The sequence below is a fragment of the Glycine max genome, chromosome 11 (assembly GCF_000004515.6).
Source record: "Glycine max cultivar Williams 82 chromosome 11, Glycine_max_v4.0, whole genome shotgun sequence".
Taxonomy (NCBI): domain Eukaryota; kingdom Viridiplantae; phylum Streptophyta; class Magnoliopsida; order Fabales; family Fabaceae; genus Glycine; species Glycine max.
Genome location: NC_038247.2, coordinates 19,715,365 through 19,739,786, shown reverse-complemented (window position 1 = coordinate 19,739,786; position 24,422 = coordinate 19,715,365). Strand labels below are relative to the sequence as shown.

The window sequence follows — 24,422 nt, the reverse complement described above, 5'->3', positions numbered from 1 at the left end:
TCATCCTTCATGGCATTTATCCAGTTTTGAAAGTTAGAACTATGCATGACTTGACAGAAGTTAATCAGATCATCCTCTGTTAAACCAATGTCATCCTCATGTTCTTGTAGAAAGATAATATAATCATCAGGGGTTGCACTTCTCCTCTCTCTATCAGATCTCCTTAATGGCACTTCTTGAGATTTTTGTATAAGTATTTGAGGAAGAACCCCATCGTTGTCTTGTTCCTGAACAATGTCATCAACAAATAGTTTGAACATTGTTTTCTATTACTGGAGTTTTTTCTTGAACAACAATAGGTATGAGGACTTGAGCACTGTCAATAACAGGTTTTTCCTCAAAGACAACTTTTCTTATGTTCTCTTCCTTCCCAAACTCAACTTCCTCAAGAAATCTTGCATTTCCCATTTCAAATATTGATCTTAAAGTGGGATCATAAAACTTATAGCCTTGAGAGCGTTCAACATAATCAACAAAATAACAGCTAATTGTTCTTGAATCCAGCTTTCTTTCATGTGGCCTATAAGGCCGCGCCTCAGTTGGACAACCCCAAATATGAAAATGCTTAATGCTTTGCTTTTTGCCAGTCCAAAGTTCATGAGAGGTTTTATTAACTGCTTTACTTGGCACCCTATTAAGGATGTAAGCTGCGGTCTTGAAGGCTTCTCCCAAAAGTGACTCTGGCATAGAAGAATGACTAACTATACTTCTCACCATATCCTTAAGAGTTCGGCTTCGTCATTTTGCAACACCATTCATGCTAGGTTTGCCTGACATAGTGTATTGCGAAACAATTCCACACTCTTTGAGAAAAAGCACAAAAGGTCATGAGCGTTGTTCTCTGGATCCATCATATCTATCATAGTACTCACCACCACGGTCAGATTTGACAGCCTTAATTTTCTTTCCAAGTTGAAGTTCAACTTTAGCCTTGAAACTCTTAAAAAGGTCTAGGGATTAGAACTTCTCATGTATCAAATAAAGGTAATCGTATCTAGAGTAATCATCTATGAACGAGATAAAGTATTGTTGTCCATTCCAAGAAGGTGTTGGAAAAGGACCATAAATGTATGTATGTACTAGTTCAAAGATATCTTTAGCTCTTTCGGCACCTAATTTCCTTATGTTTGTTCGTTTTCCCTTTATACATTCAACACAAACTTCAAAGTCTGATAAATCTAAAGGTTCAAGAATTTCATCCGACACAAGTCTCTGAATTCTCTTTTTAGAGATATGACCTAAGCGTTTGTGCCATAAAGTGGATGAATTCTCTTTTAATTTCCTTTTTGTACCACGTGAATTTGTTTGTAGTATTTCATTATAGGAACAATTACCATCCAACATATATAGATTATCAATTAAGGAACCGAAACCAATCAAATTTGAATTCTGGTAGAGACTAACTTTATTATTTCCAAATGAACACGAAAAATCAATTTTGTTCAAACTAGAAATAGAAATTAATTCCGTCTAAAAGGCGATACAACAAAAGTCTCAAACAAATCCAAATAAAATTCAGTCTTTAACTGCAATCTAAAAGTTCCTATAGCCTTCACCGTAACCTTTTTGCCATCGCCAACAAATATGAATCTTTCATCATCACTTGGCAGTCAGCTTCACAAGAAACCCTTTTCTTTACATGCCATGTGGCGTACTTGGGACACTTTTTCTTCATGTGTCCAGACTTCTTGCAGAAGTAGCTGGTAAATTCCTCATCCTTCTTTGGTTTCTTTTGCTGAGAAAACCCTTCAGCAGCACCCTTAGTTTTCTTTCTTTTCTTATTTTGAGAGGTAGAGCTTAAATGAACACTTTCATATCTATCTCTCTGCAGCTCTCTTCCTCTTGCACACAGTGAGATATAAGCTTATTAAGGGACCATTTGTCCTTCTGAGTGTTATAACTCACTTTGAATTGCTCAAAGTGTGCAGGAAGTGAGATCAAAATTAAATGCACGACCAGGTCTTCCCAAAGCTCAAACTTAAGTGCTTTCAGTTAAAATGTCAATTTAAACATTTCCATTATGTACTCCCTTATATTACTTTTGCCCTTATACTTCATGGAGATGAGTTTAGCCAAAAAGTTACTAGTCTCCGCCTTCTCATTTTTGGCAAAGTACTATTCAATTTCATCAATAAATTTTTGTGCATTTTCACCCTCAGAAATATAGCCCCGAAACACTTCTAGAATAGAGCGCTTCATGATCATAATGCACATTCGATTGAAATCCAAATTTTAGGGATCTTAATAAAATACCAATAATCACCGAAAACATATTACGTTAGATTATCAGGAGGGGTTGTGAAAAATACATGGATCCGTGATAAGCAGCGGAATTGATGTGTATGAGGAACTGTTGATTTTGTGTTCTTCCTCAACCAAATCATTGTTTTCCTTTTAGGACCTTAGGTTTCTCGTCAGATAGGGAGAAGAGAATACAATTTTCTGATTTGGTGTATTGGGGCCCACAACCTTGCTTTAGGTTTTAACATGTTAGAGTTTCCATTATTCCTTAACAGACCAAACTGATTTCTACTCATTAAGCCCATATTAATTTCAAATAATAGTCCAATAGGCTTACCAAATTAGATCACTTATATTGAGCGCATAAATGTAAATAACTAATATAAATGATAAATATAATATACACTAATTAATTAATTAGGAATTATAAAATTTTTAACAATAAATTGCAAGGTATGATTATCTCAACAAAGTTGGGGAACATGAATTCTTTTTTAGAAGAGTTTATAAGCTTACTCTTACATTGTTGAACGTATAATTTATATTTGTAATGATTTTGTATCTGACATACGTGAAGAATAAATGGATAAGCGGTGGTCCTGTGTCTTTATAGACTTCATGAAAATGCACATCTTTAAACGTGATATATATATATATATATATATATATATATATATATATATATATATATATATATATATATATATATATATATATCGTGTGATTTTTACTTTTGGTTTATATGTTTTAATCTTTACTCTTAGAGACATAAAATGTTTACAAGTATTTTCATAATTAAACTAATAAAAAAATTAAATAAATTAAAATAATTTTTTTCGTTTAAGTTTATCTTAAACATATTCACTTATCTAAATATTCATATTGATTGTGACACTAATTGTATATATTAAAAAAATTGTTTATTCTATTCATGTTGGCTATCTTAAAGTAATAAATTATGAGGACTATTGTATATTAACAAAAAAAGATGCATTGATTGTTCTACCTTAACGTAATTACGATTTAATAAAGGATATTTAAAAATAATTTAATGAAAACAATATTTTATTTATAAAATATATAAATAAATATTTTTTTAAAATGGTTTTCAGCCTCCTAGTTTTTTTTACCAAGTTCACAAATGAACTGATATTAAGTTGTTTCAATTTAAGTAGTGATTTCAAGTTTGTGTTTAAGAGTATAATATTTAATAATATATTTTAATTAGTCAATTTTTAAATTTTTTTATTAACTGAAAAACGTGTTTAATTGTTGTTAAAAAAAACCTATTTTTAATAACTTCTAGTATATTTATAACATTATTTCAAGTGGTGTTTATTAAAATACTAGCTTCTAATTTTTTATATTTATGTTATTTTTGTCGTTTGACTATATACAATTTTGTTTCATAAAAAGTTTAAAAATGTAAATTGACAATTTTAATAATAGCAGTTTTTTGTTGCAAAAATATGGGCGGACGAAACGTTGTTAGGAAACAAAAAAACCACACTAAACATGACTAACTACATTCCTAACTATGAACACAATCTTCATCAAAATTAATAGATATACTTTACACTAATATTATAGTGACTAAGAAAAAGATTAACGAGAATGCTATATATAAGCATAAATTTTATTGAAGATATAGTAAAATTAAGATTTTTCATACACAATTAAGATGCAATCCTTTATTGTTCTCATTCTCACTTGGTGATTGCATGACAAGACCTCGTTACTCAATTTGTGGGTGCATGAGTAAGAACATTATCCATAAAAGAAAATACACATGTACAGTAGCTATTACTACATACGCAACCACATTTAGCTCTACAAGGACGATATTTGCAGTCATCGTCCCTAGAACAATGAACATGCACAATGGGTCCCCTTGCTTCTGATTCCATACACATATCTGCATACACAAATAATACATTAACATGAAAACATGATGACTTAATTTAATATTGGGTTGAGTGGGTAATAGGAAGATTAAAATGAAGCATGATTTATAACCTGATGCAATGATGAAGAAAGCCAATAAGAATGTCAGTGCGACTGAAGACTTCCTTGTGGTGTCCATCTTGTTGCAGAGCATGATCTTCAAATTAATACATGTTTATATATGTATATGGGTCTTTAGCATTTTTTTCAGCATTCTCTAACAAATTCTAAAAAAAGTTGAATTGCATTAATTGATGCATTCAATTTAAGAATAAAAGAAATATATTATTTTGGTTTCTAATAAATGGTTGCATTAACTGCCTTAAAGATGAGATATGAAACCATGAGTCACTTTCGGCATGTTTACATGCTTATTCTCTACATTAATTTGTAAATAATATATATATATATATATATATATATATATATATATATATATATATATATATATATATATATATATATATATATATATATGTGTGTGTGTGTGTGTGTGTGTGTGTGTGTATAGTCTAATACGAAAAAAATTAAAATGGTTTGGCAGGTTGTGTGATGTGTCCCATTTGTTCTATTTAGTTACATAGATACATTATTTTCAAACACGATATTGCATATGCTGAGTATGTGTTGAACTTTATAAATTTACGTATTGACTACACTTAACAATCAAGTTGAAATTGGAGTAGTTTTTTTTTTTTTTTTTTACAAATAGTCTATCTAGCTATGAACCCTTTGTGCTTTTACAAATATATTATTTTGCTGACAAAAAAAAAAACACAAGGTAGTTGAATAAAAAAAACATATTACGGGCTTTTTTAATTAACACGTGTATGTAATTCATTCTATTTTGGCGAGATGCCTGCACGCCAAAGTCAGGAGCGAAACATGTGCAGGCATCTCGCCAAATGTACTTACTCAAATTTTGTTGAAAGTTAAATTGATTAGTTAATAGTCCGAATTGGTTAGTTGATAGTGATACTAGTTAATATTTATTGTATTTTATTTACTCAAATTTAGTAATACGTATTTAGTTAATATATTTGTTGTGTTTTATTTAAATTAATTAGTGCACTGATACTAATTAATATATTTATTTAATAATAACTCCAACATAAAAAAAATTCATTACAAAACTAGCGCACTGGAACTTAAAATTAAAATTTCATTCTAACAAAAAAATAATTAGTTCAAATAAAAATAGTGTCAAAAACTTTTAAAACTCGAAGGCCAAGGTACAAATTTTAAAGGTAGATTTTAAAGTTTCTATTATAAATAATTAAATTTAACTAGAAAAAAGAGGAAAAAAGAATACACTTTCTACACATTAAAACTTTATTAAAAAAAAAAAGAAATTCTGAACACATTTTAAACAAAGAAGAAGAAAATGCATGTACACACTTAAACAAAGAAGAAAAAAAAATGCTTACAAAACCAGCCTATTTCGCTACTGGTTTTGGCCATATAGCTCTGCACAGTGTCTCGCCAGTTTGAATGGCGACACACACTCTGCCATTTCGCAGCTTCCACTGACGACACCCATTCCACCTGTCGCCGTCTGTATGTGTCGCCAACATATATGGCGATACACATCTATACATTATAATTTTATGTGAAAAACAAACCCCCTCTAGAATTACTATGGAAACAGACCCATATCGAGAAATTGTTTCTAAAGGAAACCCATTTGGGTCATTTTGCCTAGCATGTTAACATTTGAACATAAATAAAAAGAACTTTACCAATTAAAACTGGAATAAAATATGATTAATACTGTAATTAAAATACTTTGATAATAAAACTCTAAAGTAATTAAAACAATGAAAACAACGAAAACCACGAAAATTATATTCCATAAATTTCATAATTGAATCTTCTTAAGGATTGAAATCACCTATCTCTAAATCATGTCCTTCCAATAATATTATACCACGTCAATTATAATATACATGTAAGCTATTTTATATTGCCATTATATTATACCTCGTTTATGTACAATTTGTTTTCCTCATTTTATCAGAGATGCATTGGTTACAAGCGAAGAAAATAGTAACAAACCAAAAATATCTACGGACAACTTACTTGAACAATAAAGGAAGAAAATGTAGATGAAAAGCGAGAATGCAATGCCAAATAAGTGAAGAACGAGTTGGGGCACTGAAAGCGTGAGGGTATGAGTGATTTAAATGAGAATTTGGTGAGAATGGAGTATGGGTTATAGGTTGCCTCTGAGAAAGCTTCTGAGCGAAATGGTGTGTGTGAGTGAAATGAAAGAAATTGAAAGATTAAAAGAGGGAAATATTTTTCAAATTTCCTCAGCTTTTGAAGTTTTGCTGCGGCAAAATTAAATGTCAATTCATCACAGTGATTGTAGTACATTTAATCCAATGAATTCATGTTCATTTTTACTGCAGCCAGTCGTCACTTTGCTTTGGTAAAAATGGGTGCATAAATTCAATTGGACCAAATGTGACCCAATTAGTCAAATATATTTCATATCATTTTTACTTTAGCTAGTTCTCAATTTGCCTTGGCGAAAATTAGTAGAAATACTCATATCAAATACCACTTTATGAACAAAATTTCTAAAGACATGTTAAGATAATTGCTCACAAAATAAAGTGTTAAAAACAATTATTAAAGCACATGAAAGAAAATCAAATAACTAAAAAACATTGAGAATATTATTAAAATCAAGAAAGGTTCAAGGTATGATTACATCGTAATCCTTGGACTAGGAAGACTAGCTGTTCATGGTCATGAATGAACTAGAAATCCCAAGAAGAAATGTAAACATACCGAAAGGGTTGGAATTCGGGAGAAGAACCTTTCCAATTGTAATCTCCACACTTCACTGGGGCTAAAAACTCTCACACGACACTCTTAGCTCTCAGGTTTGATCAAGGCGTTGATGACCAATCACAACCTTGATGACTTATCAAGGCTTTGATGATTGATCAAGGATGTTATGAATAGTTAGAGTCTACCTTCATCAGTTTTTGGTTTGTTTTGACCATTTTTTCACAAATGCTCCCTAATCACATGTTTAACAAGATTAGCCGCAAACTATGAGTTCTGCCAACAATTTATATCATAAATGAATGTAACAAGCCCAGGACTACACATAAACGGTTATCAAAATCTGGTTTATTATTTGTGATGTATCAATCATATGAGATGGATGAAGACTTGAGTGAGGCAAAGATTTCCTAAAGTAAAGACCTTATCTTAGATTGAATATGTTGAGGCTAATAATCCTTAGACCATTAGTGTGTGCTTAATGAGATTTCCTTTTTATATTGCCCGTGATGCTTTTATGATATTTTTGTTGTTATTTCTATTTGTTTTGTTAATGTTTTAAGATGTTTGATGTAGTTTGAAATTTGTTTTCTTTTGAAAATGAAGATGGTGTTTTACCATTTTTCTCAAAGTAGTTTTACAATTTTTTTGAATTTATATGTCTTATTTTTTATATATGTTGTTGTCTCTCCTCTATTAAACATGTTTTCCTGTTTGATGTTGTATAAAGAGGTTCCTTTTTTAGAATGAAGATATTGCTTTTAACCTTAATTACTCAAATTGTGTTGTAAAGGTTTGGTGTTTAAACTTGTGATCAATAGTTGTGTTTTCTCTCTACGGTAGCTTTTTGTTTTCAAAATCAATTGGTTTTTATTGATTTAATTGCAATGTACTTCACTCGGTTGCTTATCTTCTTTATGGAAAAATGAATTACATCGTTTGATGCATGATTATGTTTTATAACCTCACGTGTTCTGAAATTGTTTTATGAAGATTTTACCATATGGTCTCTTTGTTCTCTTTACATTACTATTAATCACTTGTTGATTTGAAAGTTGGTTGTGATGCATGCGATCTTTTTCAATAAAATCTTTTAGGGATTATTATTAAAGATGGAAAGACATTTTATTGATTTCCTTATTCCTAATGGCAAGTTTTACTGCTTTTTCATTGGTTGAAATCAGTTTTGAAAGATTTGATTTCCTTGCATATGTTTCTTCAATTTTGGGATTTTGTTTTTTCAATACAAAATTGATTTCAAAGTTTTTGTTAAAAACAAAATTTTGTCCCTTTGTCTTGTTTTTCCTAGAAGTGGTAATGTCTTTGTTAGACCTTTACCCTTGATCAAAACATGTTTTGCCATCTTTTTTTGGTTATAACATGGACGCTAAAAAAGTTTGATAAAGCTTCATGGTTACAGTTAAAATTCATCATCCTTGTTTTTGCATGGTCTTTGTTTCAATGAGCATTTGTATGTTTTTGTTCCTCATTTGTATCTTCCTTTTCTTCTTTGGCAAATTTTTATGCATGATCTTTCTTTGTTGTTTTCAACTAACCCTTATCTCGGAGTATTCATCTGTCAGTATTTTTGTATGATATTGTGGTGTTGATGAGGAACTTAATGATGATCAGAGTGAGAAAAGTTATAAATGTAGAAGCAAATCTTCATGATGAATCAAGAGTGATTCAAAGATGTTTTGATGATAACAAAGATGATAACAAAAGATGATGGCAAAAAGCTCAAAGGTTCAAGATAGAATCAAGAACACTTCAAGATTCAAAAGGAAAGTTGATTTCAAGAATCAAGATTCAAGAGATCAAGATTCAAGATTCAAGAATCAATAATAATCAAGATCAAGATTCAAGACTCAAGATTCAAGAATTAAGAGAAGACTCAATCAAGATAAGTATTAAAAAGTTTTTCAAAACATTGAGTAGCACATGAAGTTTTCACAAAATCATTACCAAAGAGTTTTACTCTCTGGTAATTGATTACCAAATTATAGTAATCTATTACCAGTGGTTTTAAAACGTTAAGATTTTCAAAATTCAAAATGAAGAGTCACATCTGTTGATGTGTAATCGATTACACCTTTATGGTAATCGATTACCAGTGACTGTTTTCGAAAAATTCATTTCCAAAAGTCACATTTCTTCAAGTGACTTGTTTCTGAAGATTCTTTCAAAAGTCATATCTTTTTAAGTGATTAGTTTTAAAGGAATTGCCAAGAGTTACAAGTTTTGACTTGAGTCATCAAGAAACTATATATATGTGACCTTGGCATGAAACAATTTAATTCATCACAATCATTTCTTTCAATCATCTTTCAATATTTTCTTTCATCTCTTTCAACAGTTTTTCTGTTTCATCTTGTCTTCATCTTTCTAAAAGTTTTTGTTCAAAACTTTCTCTTCCAAGAAAAGTTCTTTGTTCAAAAGCTTGTGCTATTCATTCTTTTCATCTCTTCTCCCTTTGCCAAAAAGAATTCGCCAAGGACTAACCGCCTGAATTCTTTTTGTGTCTCTCTTCTCCCTTTTCCAAAAGAACGAAGGACTAACCGCCTGAATTCTTTTGTGTCTCCCTTCTCCCTTGTCAAAGAATTCAAAACGACACAGTCTGAGAATTCTTTTGATTCTTCCCATTCCCTTATACAAAAGTGTTCAAAGGACTAACCGCCTGAGAATTCTTTTGTATCCCCATTCACAAAGTATCAAAGGTTTAACCGCCTGAGATCTTTGTCTTAACACATTGGAGGGTACATCCTTTGTGGTACAAGTAGAGGGTACATCTACTTGGGTTTGACTGAGAACAAGAGAAGGTACATCTCTTGTGGATCAGTTCTAGTGGAGGGTACATCCACTAGGGTTTCAAAGAGAACAAGGGAGGGTACATCCCTTGTGGATCTTTGCTTGAAAAAGGATTTTTACAAGGTTGAAAGAAATCTCAAGGACCGCAGGTTGCTTGGGGACTGGATGTAGGCACGGGTTAAAATACAACAAATTTGTTAAATAATGGAGGTTATTTTTTTGTTTGGTGGAGGTTTTTACCCTCCGCAAAATAAATTACAGAGGTTTTCAAAAACCTCCGTAGTTATATTCACCACAAGCAATTAGCGGCGGTTTTCGAAAACCTCGGGTATCGAAAATATTTTGCAGAGGTTTTTTTGTAGAGGTTTTAAACCTACGCTAACTGTGGAGGTTTATTGGAAGAGGTTTTTATACCTACACTAAATATGGAGGTTTTTTGTAGGAGGTTTTAAACCTATACTAAATGCGGATGTTTATTAAAAGAGGTTTTAAAACTATACTATGGAGGGGTTTTTTTAAATCATGCTAACAATAGATGTTTTACAATTGATTTTCTAATTCTCCTTATTTTCTTGTATATAATGATTTTGTATACTCATTTTAGTTTCATAATCTACATGTATTACAATTTTTCATTTTCTTATGATATCGATAAAAAAAATGTAATAAAAAAACTCATAATGAGGACGTAGAAATTATATTTCAATAACCAAAATAATAGCATATAGTTCAAAGATTTATAATTCAAATTTCTATTGTAAATCAAAGTATGACATAAAATCCATAACAAAGTAATATTAGTCTTGTACTAAACTTTAAATCCAAAATACATTATAAGCAAACTAAGGGTTGCTAGCACCAGAAGATCCTCTTGCATCCAAAGGTGTATTAGGAACACTTGAAGCATCATTTGGCTTAAATAAGAAAAGAAAAAATACTTAGTCACATATACTATATACAAAGGTGTATCACACATACTAAATCATAATGACCATCAATAAAAATAATCAATTCTAAACAATTTTTTTAATATTCTAAACTTATGCATGGTTATTACCTTGGTCATGTATGTTTACTTAAAGACCTAACTTGAGATAAAAAGTATTAAGAGCTAGCCAAAATGAATAAAATTCTACCTTAATATTGTTGATTAACTATAAAATCTACCTACAAAACTGTAAATTAATTAGCTTAATAAACACACGTACCAATTACAAAATATATTTCCTTACTAACATGCGTGAATAAATTAATAAACTATAGACATATGTAAAATAGTTTTAAGAGTACATTGTGTATTATACTAACAAGTTTTAGGATACCTCACATATTTTTTCATATATATATATATATATATATATATATATATATATATATATATGAAATATAGTAAATATAGGGTTTCTAAGTGGTGTAGATATAAAAAGTTATATATAACTAATTGACATACCTTTAAAATTGTTTCAAAGCAATCATCAAAATAAGCTTTAGGTACGCCTGAAGGTCCAGACCATCTATCATAATCCATAGGAAATAATTTGCAATCAGCTGCTAGTGTTCCAAGAAATCCTGCAAACAAGGCTTGTGCTTCACCAATTGCTTGTCCTTGGTCATCAAAATTCACAATGATGCGTAACTCTCTAGGTAAGCTATTGACTCCCCTAACTTTTACCTTAATCTTCTTGATCGTTTCTTCAGAGTCTTTAACAATAAAAAAATTTTTCAATAAGAAAATATAATATACTTCATATGATGATAATTACAAAAATAAAAATAAAATACAATTCATAGCCCTTAAAGGGACTTATGGTCGTGTGATTGTACAATTCATAATTCACAACTCAATGCACATATATATCTCAATCGTATACATACTTAATTTATCACATACACTTAATCCCAATCACAATGGTATAATCTCAATTTAACACATTATCACACCTTATGAATCATATACACTTTACCTATGAACTATGCAATACACACATTTACTCAATTGTTTTCAAAGTCATTTTAACCCGTCGGATTCCCATAGTGGATCTCATCACAATACCCGTCGTTCTTAAAGGGTCTTATAATTGTGTGATTGTACAATTCATAGCTCACAACACAATACACATCTCAATATACATGTATTCCATCATTCATCACATGTTCAATTCACCACATACTCACAATTTGAATCATCATTTCATATCCTCAATATAATAATTTATACAAAAGATTATCATAACCTGGGGACTAAAACCCCTCAAATAATATTACATAATTATATCAAAATCATAGATCAAAATATACAAATATCAAGAGCACAATTTATCAAGCAATTCTCATCAAAACATCAATATTTTATTTATAATTATAAAGGAAAAATTGCAATTTAATAAACATCCCAAAATAAAACCCCAATTTAATCTTCTAAGGATCCCTACACATGTTCTCACTAATCTCCAATTGTGAATAACTCATCCCTTACCTCTAAGCGGACTCACGTGTCTTCTGGAAGTGATAGCGACATCTCTATCAAGTTCCTAAGATTCCACAATTTCTTCCTCTGGTTGCTTTGATAGGGTTCCCAAACGTTAGAGAGAATGAGAAGAGATTGAAGTCTCCATTTGTACTGTCTTTGTGCGATTCCTTTTTCTCCCTTCACAAATATTATTTTGCAAATTCCAACGGTGAAGGTGTGCGCAATTGAATGTCTCACAACATATCAAAATTTCACGACAATCCAACGGTTAAAAAAACCGAGATCATAGTTTTTACCGAGACAGCTCTGGGTTTCTGCGGGAAAGGAAAAGGCTACAATTTGAGGGGTATTTTTCTTAGCTCAGACATGATATCGAAATTCCCAACGGTTAGAATGCTCGAAATTGGATTGCAAACATGCTGTTTAAATTTCACGACGATCCAACGGGGAATGAGTCCGAGATCATCATTTTTCTGAGACAAATTTGGTTGTCTGCGGGAAGAAGAGAGGATTTTGGGAGAAGAAGAGAGAAAAAATAAAATTAAGAGATAGAGGATGCTGAGGAGTCCGTCTCAAAACTGACCTAGCATGTTACTATTTATAGCTAGGGTATTCACGATCTATTATTTACTCTATTTATTTATTTTTATTATTTTATAAAAAAAGAAACTCTATTTTATTCTCCATCAAATGAATAATAAAATATTTTTTTTATTTTCTCTCAAACCATTATTTTATTATATCTATTTTTATTTATTTGTTTAATTATAAAACATCATTATTCTCTAAAATTTTATTTACAAAAAAAATGAGATGTTACAAAGAGGTTACCTATTAAGAGTGGCAACAACGGGAAGCACGTAGAGTGAAGGGAAGCCCTGAGTTTCTTGACTTTTTTAGGAGGCGAAGTCGTAGTTGGAGAGGGAAGCCGTGAGTTTCTTCATGTTTTTTGGAGGAGAAGCCGTAGTTGGAGAGTCTGTGTGGGGTTTGGAGAGGGAAGCCGTAGAGTTGGAGAGGGAAATTGAGATTTTTTGATTTTTTTGAGAGGGAATTTTTTTTTTCGGGAAAAAATATGATTTATTTTATTTTAAAGAGAAAAGAGTGGAAAAATAATATTTAATTAGCACAGGTTATAAACCTCCGCAAATTAAGTACAAAAAATTGTAGTTTTTAATAAATTAAGGAGGTTTCTAAAACCTCCGCAAAATAACCTCCATTATTTAACATTTTTTTGTAGTTGTTGCCGAACCAGTATAAAAACTCTTGTGTGTTTGTCTCCTTCTTTCCTACTCTTTTAATTTACGTTGTGCATTTTAATTTCCGCTTTTACTTTTGGTTAAGTTTCTCTTCTACTCCTTTTTCACTTAACAACATAGTAAAACCCTTAGAAGAATAAATTTTTAATTAGTAAATGTTTAGGAATAATTAATTCAACCCCCCCTTCTTAATTATTCTGAGATCACTCGATCTAACAATGAACACCTGAGAAAATCATTTTGAGATAAGGGAGACTTGTTATGACCTTGTTATGCATACTAGAGTAAAGTTATCAACACTGGAGTAAAGTTATAAACATCAAAGGTAAGCATCTCTCCTTTGATCAGAGAGAGTAAAGTTATGACTTTGTTATATTTGTAGCAATGATCTACACATTCCTATTTTTTTTAGAAAAGCATTTTGAGATGTTTGTTAGAAATCTTATGGGTGTGTCATTTGAAAAACATAGTGTAAAAGAGTTTTGATGTTTTAAATCATGTTGAAATTTTTTTATTTATCTATATCTTCATGTGATTTGAAAACTCTTTGGAAAATGAATCAAAATGTGATTTATGTTTTTAAACTTGTTAGATGTTTAAGTTCACCCTCTTGTGTTTTGAAACTCCCTTTTAAAAGAGATTTGTATATGCTTTATGACAATAAGTTTCCTTCTTCATAAAGTTTTTTAAATTCATGTTTTGAAAAAAAAAGGTTTATAGTAAAGATCTTGGTTTTATGCAAAAAGAATTACACAATACTAGCAAGATGGAAAATTGGTTAGGGAAATTCTATTTAGGAGGATTAAGGTTGGGGAATTTGGGTGAATCACTTGACCAAAATGGGTGACTTGACTAGACGAAAGATCACAAAGGAAAGGATTAAGTCCTCTTGAAAGCGAAATAGTTGCGTTCTTGGTCGATGCTTATGATATTTCCTTCACAAGAAAATTTGAGGACACTTTTTTTCTTGTCAAGGAGTTTGTAACATCCTATGTTTTTAGAATGTATGATTAAGTGGTTTTCATTAATTAGCAAGTTAAATTAAATTTAAATTAAGTGCTTGAAGTAAATTAATTATTTATGTGGTGATGTTGTACATATATTTGCGTGTGTTGAGTCATTTTTAGTGAGTTTGAGATTGAGCCGATGGACGTTGATGTATGTTAAGGGGTGGGTGCACTCAAAGAAAGCCTAGGTGTGAAAAGAAGATTTGTAAGGCTCACAAACCTTTCACCAACCCTCACAACTCATATTTGCATTTGCAAGGAATTTTCTTTCTCTTCTCTTATTTTTCTCCAAGAGAGATCCAAATTCTATAAGCTTGAGGTTTGATGTTGGTGATAAAAGGAAACCCTTTTTCCTCTCCCTTTGATGTTGTTTGGCTAGCCATGGAGTGGTAAGCATTTTTTCTTCCTCTCTTTGACTCCATTTTTGTTTTTCACATAGAGCATCCATGGAAGCTGATAAAAAAAACATTGTTTTCGGGTTTATGATCCCATTAGTGGTAATTTTTAGGTGATGTTTTTGTGATGAGATTGCTATTGGAGTGGAGGAAGCTCCTCCTTGGACCCAAAGCTCATTCCTTTATCCTTCTTCTTCACAAAGTTCTCTTTTTGATCCAATAGAAGTAAGGGAAGTTCACCCTTTTTCCTTGTTTTATGATGATTTTGGGTTGTTTGACTTGAATCATGGGTTGGGGGTGGGGGATTAGTATTTAGATGCTTAAGAGTTGACTATTGATGTGTTTATTGTGAGTTTGGGTGCTTGGGTAGCCATTAATAAGCTTAAAAGCTCATATTTATGTAGAAATTTCATTGCAAAATTTTCAGTTTTCTAAGCTAAAATTTGTAAATGTAGCTATACTTCGATAGAATTGGGTTGCCAAAATTTCGCTGAGCTACAACTTTTAGCAGAAGTTAAATTTGGATTGAATTTGATCTTCACAAATTTAGTTTAAGATCATCATATGATTAATGGCTATGCTAAATTTATGGTTAAGCTAGGATGTTTTAATTATCCTCAAAACATTCTTGAGAGTTTCTAAACAAATTCCAAATGCATACAAAATGATTTTAAGAGTTTTTTTATTATCATGTAATTAACTTGTCTTATGAAATGTATGAAGTTGATGTCAGGTTATTATCATATAATTAACTTGTCTTATGAACTAATATGAGATGATTATGATATACTATATGTTGAGTAACTATATGTACATGAGGACTTACAAATACTAATATGTTGAAGTGAGGATACATGTATATCTCTTAATTATTGTAGGAAATGCTCATAATTATGTTAATTGATGAATGCCTTCAATTGTGTTGGCTAAATTATTGATTATATTATGAGATATGGTTGAGATGATGTTGTTTTATGATTAGAGTTGACTTTATATTGAGATTATGAGATTCACTTTCATATGATTTTTTGATGAGTAATTGGCAAGAATTCATGGTATTAGAATATTTTGTTATGCTTATTGAACTATAGGTGGGTTCATGAGTGTAATGAGCATATAAATGGTGAATCTATGATATTATGACCTCTTAAGGTTGAGATTGGTAAATGAATTTTTTATGACATATGATATTGATTGAATGATCATAACATGCATGCATTGATGAATCACATTGCAAGTGAGTATGCACATAATTTGAGGGTGTTAAGAAGGTCTTTAACTTAATGTTGGAGGTTGTCGGTGGTGGCTAATGGTGAAAGGACCTATAGAATGAATGGATGGACGAATTCTAGATAGATTAAGGTCTTTACAAGCCTTACTAAGGTTAACTACTACTCACGCTTATCCATTTTCGATAAAACCATACTTCCTTCACAAGTTTAATTCGAGTCTCCTTGAATGGTTAGAACATAAAGTGCGATTAAGGAATGTGTTGACCGCTCAAGGTGAAATCTTTCGAGAGTAAAGAATCCATATGACATAACATGATAATTAGACATATACAAAGATAATAGGCGATATCTTCTTAAGTTTTCAATAAAATATTAAATTCTTATTTTTATTTTGATACAAATAAATAATTAGCATGATTAAATCAAATATAATTTACTAAAATTTATTGTTTTTTAATATTTGTGGAAAAATATGAAATATTACTAATTTTAAAAAGGAAGCAGTATTAGAAAACTCAATAATAAGTTGTTACTATTTATTTTATTTTATTTTAATTTTAGGGAATGATTCAACATTCCTATATGACAAAACTCAACTTCTTTTCGCCTCTCCCTATCTTGAAAGTAAATCAAATGTAAGTATTAATAAATAAAAAAGTAAAGCTTAATTTTTATTGGCATTCATGATGTAAAGTTTGGATACAAAAGGAGATGCAATCATTAATTATACATCAAAATTGCGTCAAAAGATCTGGGTACTCAATTTAAGGGGGCTCGATTAAGAAAATTGTTGGATGAGGATGTTGACTTTGGACATTGACACATGTGGTCCATACATCTGATTTTGCAGCCACACTTTTGAAGAAATGGACATCCAACTCGACACTCAAAGTCGTAGTCTCAGTCCCTTGGAATTATGACTTATGCTTCCATGCACATATCTGCATTCCCAAATAATCATAAGAACACATTCATTTTATGTAGCATGTGATGTGAAAAGTTTGGTTTGAGTTAAAAATCAAAATGTATTGTATAGGAAATTGACTCATTTCCGTTGAGATGAGAGAGGATGAAAATAAAACATCTCATTAATTTCTAATCTGAACCTATGATGAAGAACGCTATTAAGATTGCTAGTTTGCCGACAAGATACCTTGATTGTCAAACACGTTCCTTAGGAAATTATATCTATAATAATCAAATGTTAGTTTGAAAAAAAAAAGCAAAATGACTAAAATATTTTTATTACATCAATGATTGTCTGGACTGATAAAATGAATGTAAATAATGAAATATTTTATTTCTTGATGCATTAATTAGGTGTAGATATGTATTTCTTGTGGTCTATACACAAAGATGGTACATATATACGTTACTTTTGACTCCCGAAAATTTCATATAATATATTTTTATTACATATTTTTAGTTAAAGGAGAACAAATTTCATACCCACACACATAATGATACATCTTTCAATTCCTGAAAATAGTCATAAATTATCAATTTTATTATATATATATATATATATATATATATATATATATTATATTTCTATATATCCTATTGATATAAAAATAGATTGTCATAGAAATATAATTTATCCTTCATAATTGGACCATATGTAACCTAATTATGATGTGGCAAGAATAATTTGCTAATTATTAAGGAATTTATTTCAATTGGTTAAGTAAAGAGAGTGAATTTTTGTAAATTGTTGTTACCTATTAATTTTTTATTCCTATGGATAAAAAAAAGACTAGTTTAATAGTTTTGGGTTAGTTTTGTGAGTGATGTAGGCTCAATTATGGTGGGCGAGGTGGCATTGCAAATACTATATGTATTTCAGAAGCAAATAATATTATGTACAACATAAAATGATTAACATAAATTTCATGCTAAAACTTACTAACTCAAACACTGAAACAATTAATAAATTAGTTTATTTTTAAGATTAAATTGTAAATTTACTTAAATAAAACCTAAATTACATTAAATACTAGAAGGCTAAACTTCACATCTTATAGTAATCTTCCTAGACACACAGCACCCACACATGCGCCTGCCAACCTACCCGCAAGCACCCACCCACCCAGGGGGGGACTAGATCCAATGGGAAAGGGGCAGTCGCTATTTTTTTTTTGTATGTTTTACCTGTACATAAGTATTTTAAGCACACTTATTTTCTTTGAATATTGTATGTTGTCTAGTCAAAACACATAAAATAATAAAACTGTATAAAGTTGTAGGAATTATATAAGATACTAATAATCTCGATCTCACCGATGCTCTTAAATTGTACCGTATTCTTTCTTTGCTTTTTTTCAATCCTTAGTGCCTTGCTTTTCAAATATTGCAACATTATTTTTATCTTCAAAGACAGGAGCTACCAGCAAAGTGTCTTCTTCTACTTTCAGATACTACATTTCAGTTTTTCTTTTCTTTATAGATTTTATTTATAATTAACAATAATTTTATACAATAAGTAAAATATAAGTTAATTACTTTAATTTGATGTCATGTTCGAATCCATTCTCATTGATTCAAGAAGATATCAACAAACCACAAAAATAAAGAGAGAAACAGGAAAATAAGAGATAATGACTATAATTTCTTTTAATTGCTCATCATTATTGCTTTTAATTTGGCAGATAAATTAATTTATATATAAAAATAAGTTAATTTTAGTTGCAAATCATAATTGATTTTGTTTGTTACATGTTAAATCCCCCAGCAAAGTTTCGAGGTTCCGCCCCTGCACATGCACTACACATTTCGACATTGTATACATTTTTCAAACCATAAGGAATCAAAGGGGTCACATATGGTCACATATGTAGTCATTACCTCACATGCATACTTGTAGAATTTGAGATGTACACATAGGAGATACAACATTCAGGCACATTTTTTAACATGATGGTCAATTTATTCTAGAAAAAGTAGATTTAATATCATCATTTTAACATCGATTTTGACAAAAACTGATGTTAAAATAAACGCGGTGGCATAATTGTAATTAATGTGTAGTGGTTAACATCGATTTTCTGAAAAACTGATGTTAATTAACCGACGTTAACATCAGATGTTGAAAAACCAATGTTAAAATTAAATAGATAACATCGGTTTTTCAATAACTGTTGTTAACGTCAGTTAATTAATATTGATTTTTTATAAAACCGATGTTAACGTAAGATAGGTTGACATCGATTTCTTCTAGAAAATCGATGTTAAAGTTAACATCATTTAGTTAACATCGGTTTTGTATTGATAACCAATGTTGGACTTACATTTTAAAATATAAGAACGCGAGCCCTATTTTGCTCGCACTCTATTCTTCTCCATCAAAGGTTCTTCTTCGCGACTGTTTGTCTTTGCAACCTAATCGAGCGTCACACTGCTTAACATCTAGGTACGTTTCACGACTCTTTCTGCTCTTTACCATGTTGTAATGAGTACCATGGGTGAGTTTGGGGAACTCATGCTCACTGTAATTATTTTTCAATATTTCTGCTGCAAGGGTTTGGTTTGTGAAACTCGTGGTCACTGTAAGGTCCGTTTGGGGTGCTCACTTTGCAATCCATTTAGACAGCTCACAAGGTCTCATAGCAAGGTAATTCATAGTGTCATCTGCATGCTTCATGGGTAGCTAGGTAGGTGTTCTGCATTTTCTTTTATTGTTGTGTGTTCCCGCCAAGGCCCAACAACTAGTGAATGTCAACATTCATGTTTGTAAGGTATTGTGCATGGTTGAGAGGTTTGGGACTAGGAGAGTTCCAATGGGTTTGCACAATGTTGACATTGGTGATGTTAAACACTACGTGTCTCTTCAGGCTGAAACACCTGGAATTATCAAGTCCTGAATGAGACTGGGACATCACCCACCCATCATATTCATGGCATTTGATTCCTTGCCTTTTTCTTTTTCCCAACAAAATATACATTTAGACTTGGACATATATAACAATGCTCCCACTCTGAGTTAACTAAGACATTTCTAGTTGATATGTCTCTGTGCACTATTGGAGGGGTGCAGTCATGATGAAGATATGACAAAACATGTGCAGTGCTTGAGGTTGTGACTGAGGTCGAATGTTGGTTAGCCATGCATGGCTTGACAAGGGTTTAGGGAACCAAATAGATTGTGGGATATGTCAAGCTTTTGTAATTTTGTGAGATTTGTAAGGTAAATGGGCAAGGTTGCATTGATTTTGTTGTGAGATAAATCTAGGACAAAAAGATTTTTCAATGACACCAATTCACAAGGAATGGAACCTTGAACGATGTTGCTAGATATGACTAGGCTTTATAATAGGATAAGATTTCCTAGTGAAGGAGGTATGGCACCATTAAGGTAATTTCTAGACAAATTGAGATGAGTGAGTTTGGGAAGATTACAAATTTCAGTTAGGATTATCCCTCTTAGTCCACTTCCTGAGACCTCTAGCCATTCTAAATTCTTGAAAGCAGAGAGGTTTAGTGTTGCAAATTAAATCCCTTGTGTAGAATTCGAGTATGTGATTCTAGTTATGCTTCTAGCATCATTGCAAGATATACCATCCCACAGATATTGTGGGTATTTGATAGCCCTTGAATACTCTTTACAATAGCTCCACACTTGCAGTACATGTCAATAATTGTTGTGAGAACAATGGCATTCAACTCAAAATGACCCCTTTTTACATAATCATGAACCCACTACCCATGTTGAAGTGCTCCTAAGTGAGCACAACCACTTAACAGACTCACCATTGTAAATTCACTAGGCTGAACCCTTTGTCTCTAAATCTTGCAAAAAAGCTCCAATGCCTCCATAAGCCTCTTATTCCTAACATATCCACTAATCATAGGTTTTAAACTAATTGTGAGTAAAACATTTTTGGACATAGTTGATAAAAGGCTTTAAATACACTGTGGCTAATTGGCCTATGCTTTTTTTTTCAAGTTATCATTTACTACTGCTAATTGGCGTTGCTGTGGAAGCTCTTTGATTATAGCAACTCCAGGTACGTACGTACAGACTAGTGACCATATATATATTATCACAAACTATTCTTTTGACTTTTGTCTCAGTATTTATATACACATATACTAGTAGCATACTTATATAGATACATGTATATGTGCCGAAGACTAATGAACCCTGATTATAGCAATTCCCTGTTGTTAGATTTAAAAACAATTGATTGAAGTATGCACCAATTTCCTTTAAAGTAAATCACATAATCAATGTGACATGGATACAATAGCTAGTTACCTAGTTCTTCTCTATTATATAGGCATGAAGATGATAAATATATATTCTTGTTGTAGCTTTTCCCATCCATGTAGTTAACCATTTTGTTTTTCGCTATCAATGGAAATGCTTTAAATCACTATAAGCACAATGATGGCTTTGAATTCAGTCTGTGGTGCTCTCAGTTATCCCTTTTATTTTCTAAGTAACTAGGATTTTTAAAGGTGGGAAACTGGGAAAATTACGTGGACTTTACTTGCCATGAGGTCTTCACAGTTTTATTCCTAAATAGTCAGGTTAAGCATTTTTTAAATCTGATAATCCGAAAACCCTACAAATTTGGGAATTTATTATGCCCCAATAGGGATGAGCAAAAGAACAAAGTGGATTTTTTTTTATGAAAGAGTGATTGCATGTAATGGCTCTAATGTATTTCTTAATAGTTAATAAACATAGCAGGTTAAATAACAAACTAGTTAATGTTAGAGTCAAATTAAACTAAATGACACAAGATCCAAAATCTGGGATGCCATTAAAACCGATGGAATGCCATCTTTTACAGTCTTTGACTGCCAGATAAGATGTCATTGCTGGTCTCTTCAAAATAAATTGTGAATTGTCATCATCAAAATGCAAGCATGTTCCTCCTCAATTGGCTTATACTGCAGGCACAATTGATTGATCACACACCCATTTTGCATCCTTAATAGACCCTTTTCTTGCAGTGCTCTAAAATCATCAAGCTTTTCTCAATAGCTCCAGGGAACAAGTTCTTCCAGGTACAAGCTTAACAGATTCTATTAGTAATTTATACGTTAATGCAATAAACTTATATATTTTGATAAGTTAATTGGAGTACTCTATGAGTGAATATGGATGCAATAGTTTTTGTATGCACATGATTTTACTATTCTAACAATCCAATAAGTGATGATCCATTGCTTGAGTGATTATATTTGTTTGTTTAATAATTTTTATGGATATTGAATTTGATCAATCTAATGAATAATTAATAGAAAATTTATTAAATGAATAATTAATAGAAAATTTATTAAATGAATAATTAATAGAAAATTTATTAAATGAATAATAATTTTGCATACAATTTAAAAGTAATTATTGATAGTAATTCGTAAGGGTAAGAGTAAAACTAACTAACAGTAGGCTTGTTGAAGTAAGCCAAAAGAATCATCTTCCGCGGGTCCTCCAACCACAACCCTTGTTAGAATGTTAGGATTGGGATTTTCTTATTTGAAATATTGGTCTCCCTCACGACACTGGATATGTTGTGGGTGCATATCCATATATGTTATTACTTATTGAAATAATAAGCATTGTTAAGCTTTTAATTGAAAAAATTTCCCGAATGTATTTAAAGAAAAACTCTAAGTCATATAAACTAATACACCTTTAGAGTACGAGACATATCTGGTAGGCGAACTCGGCAACAAAGAGCATATAAATTTATCTGCATTGGGAATGAAAAGATCTTTACTGGATGCATCAGCCATCGCCCACTGCCAAGAATTGAAGGATTAAATGAGATATGAAAAAACTATTAAGTTACAAATTTTTAGATCAAAATGTAAAAAATAAAGTGTGGTTGAAAGATTAGTAACCTGCAAAACAAGCACATTTATGCTAGCATGCTTGCAATCCCATCTAAATTCATCAAGCTAGCTAGGTAATAAATACCCAGGGTGAACATGAACATGACATCCGTGTATTTATAGGAAAAATCTTCTATGAAATTGCATTCCGAGAAGTTTTGTAAAAACCTTCAATGAAATCAATGGTTGGTTTCGATTAGTTAGCTAGTTTCGATGTTGCTGCTCTGACATAATGCTAACGAATCGGAGGACTTATCGTTAGCGGCGCGTGTGATGATGGTGAAGAGCTCCACTGTCTGTTTCCCTAACTCTGCAACAATTGGTTTCGTGTTTGGTTAGGGTTCTTCTCGATCTGTTGTGTTGTGTCAAAGTAGCAACATCAAAACTAGGGTTTTAAGCGAAACGAAATAGGGTTCTTCCCGATCTGTTGTGTTATATCTCACTTAGCATGGAAATATTTAATTTGTAGGCATTATTTGTCTAGTTGTTTGCATTGTGGTCACGACATTTCGCTGCTTAAGTTTTTTACAATTGTTTTTGTACGTTGTTGTATGTCATTAATGTCCTTTGCTTTAAATTCAACTTTTGTTCATAATGAGTGAACCTTAGATTGCCGTTTGAGATACAATGATTCTTGCGAACAGTTTGCATTAATCATTGTATTGAATCTTGAATTGTCTGTTTGGACAATTTGGGGAGACTAATATTTTTATGGTAGATTCATGCATTAAGGTTAACATCATTTTGTTTAATTTGAAGAAATTACGGTATTATGCATTTCTAGTTGTTCTCTGAGTGCATACTTGATTATCGGGGAATTAATGTCACCGATTTCATGTCGTGTACTTGGAGACCAATGTAAAATGCTATCGAAATTTCATCAAATTTAACAAAATAAGATTAACCTTGACGCATGAATTTACCATAAAAAAATGTCTTCCTGAATTAAAGTCTCACGATTGTCACATCTTGATGCAACAATTGTTATCTGTGGCCATACGAGACATTTTGCCTAACAAAGTCAAGCTAACCATAACTCGACTATGCTTTTTCTTAAATGCCATATGTAGCAAAGTCCTGAATCTTGTGAAGTTAGATGAGCTGGAAAACGAGCCTGGTATTATATTGTGTCAGTTGGAGGTGTATTTTCCTCCTGCTTTCTTTGACATCATGGTTCATTTAATTGTTCATCTGGTCAGAGAAATCAAATGTTTTGGTCTTGTTTATTTGTGGTGAATGTACCCGGTATACATGAAGATCTTAAAGGGTATACCTGAATCTACACCATTCGGAAGCATCTATTATTGAACGGTACATTGCAAAAGAAGCCATTGAATTTTTTTCAGAGTATATTGAAAAAGCTAAACCTGTTGGGCTTCCCGAGTCTCGACATGACGAAAGAGTGGGAGGTAAGGGTTTAAGAGGACTGT

The 24,422-nt window shown here is 31.4% G+C and overlaps 1 long non-coding RNA gene across 1 annotated transcript; it reads right to left on the bottom strand.

Moving 5' to 3' along the window:
* Window positions 1–3,846: 3,846 nt before the first annotated feature.
* LOC100782948 (uncharacterized) lies at window positions 3,847–4,394 on the bottom strand. The gene is made up of 2 exons (XR_416860.4): window positions 4,258–4,394; window positions 3,847–4,156 (listed from the first exon to the last, which is right to left on the bottom strand). It is a non-coding gene; the product is annotated as an uncharacterized lncRNA (long non-coding RNA).
* Between the last annotated feature and the right edge of the window lie 20,028 nt (window positions 4,395–24,422).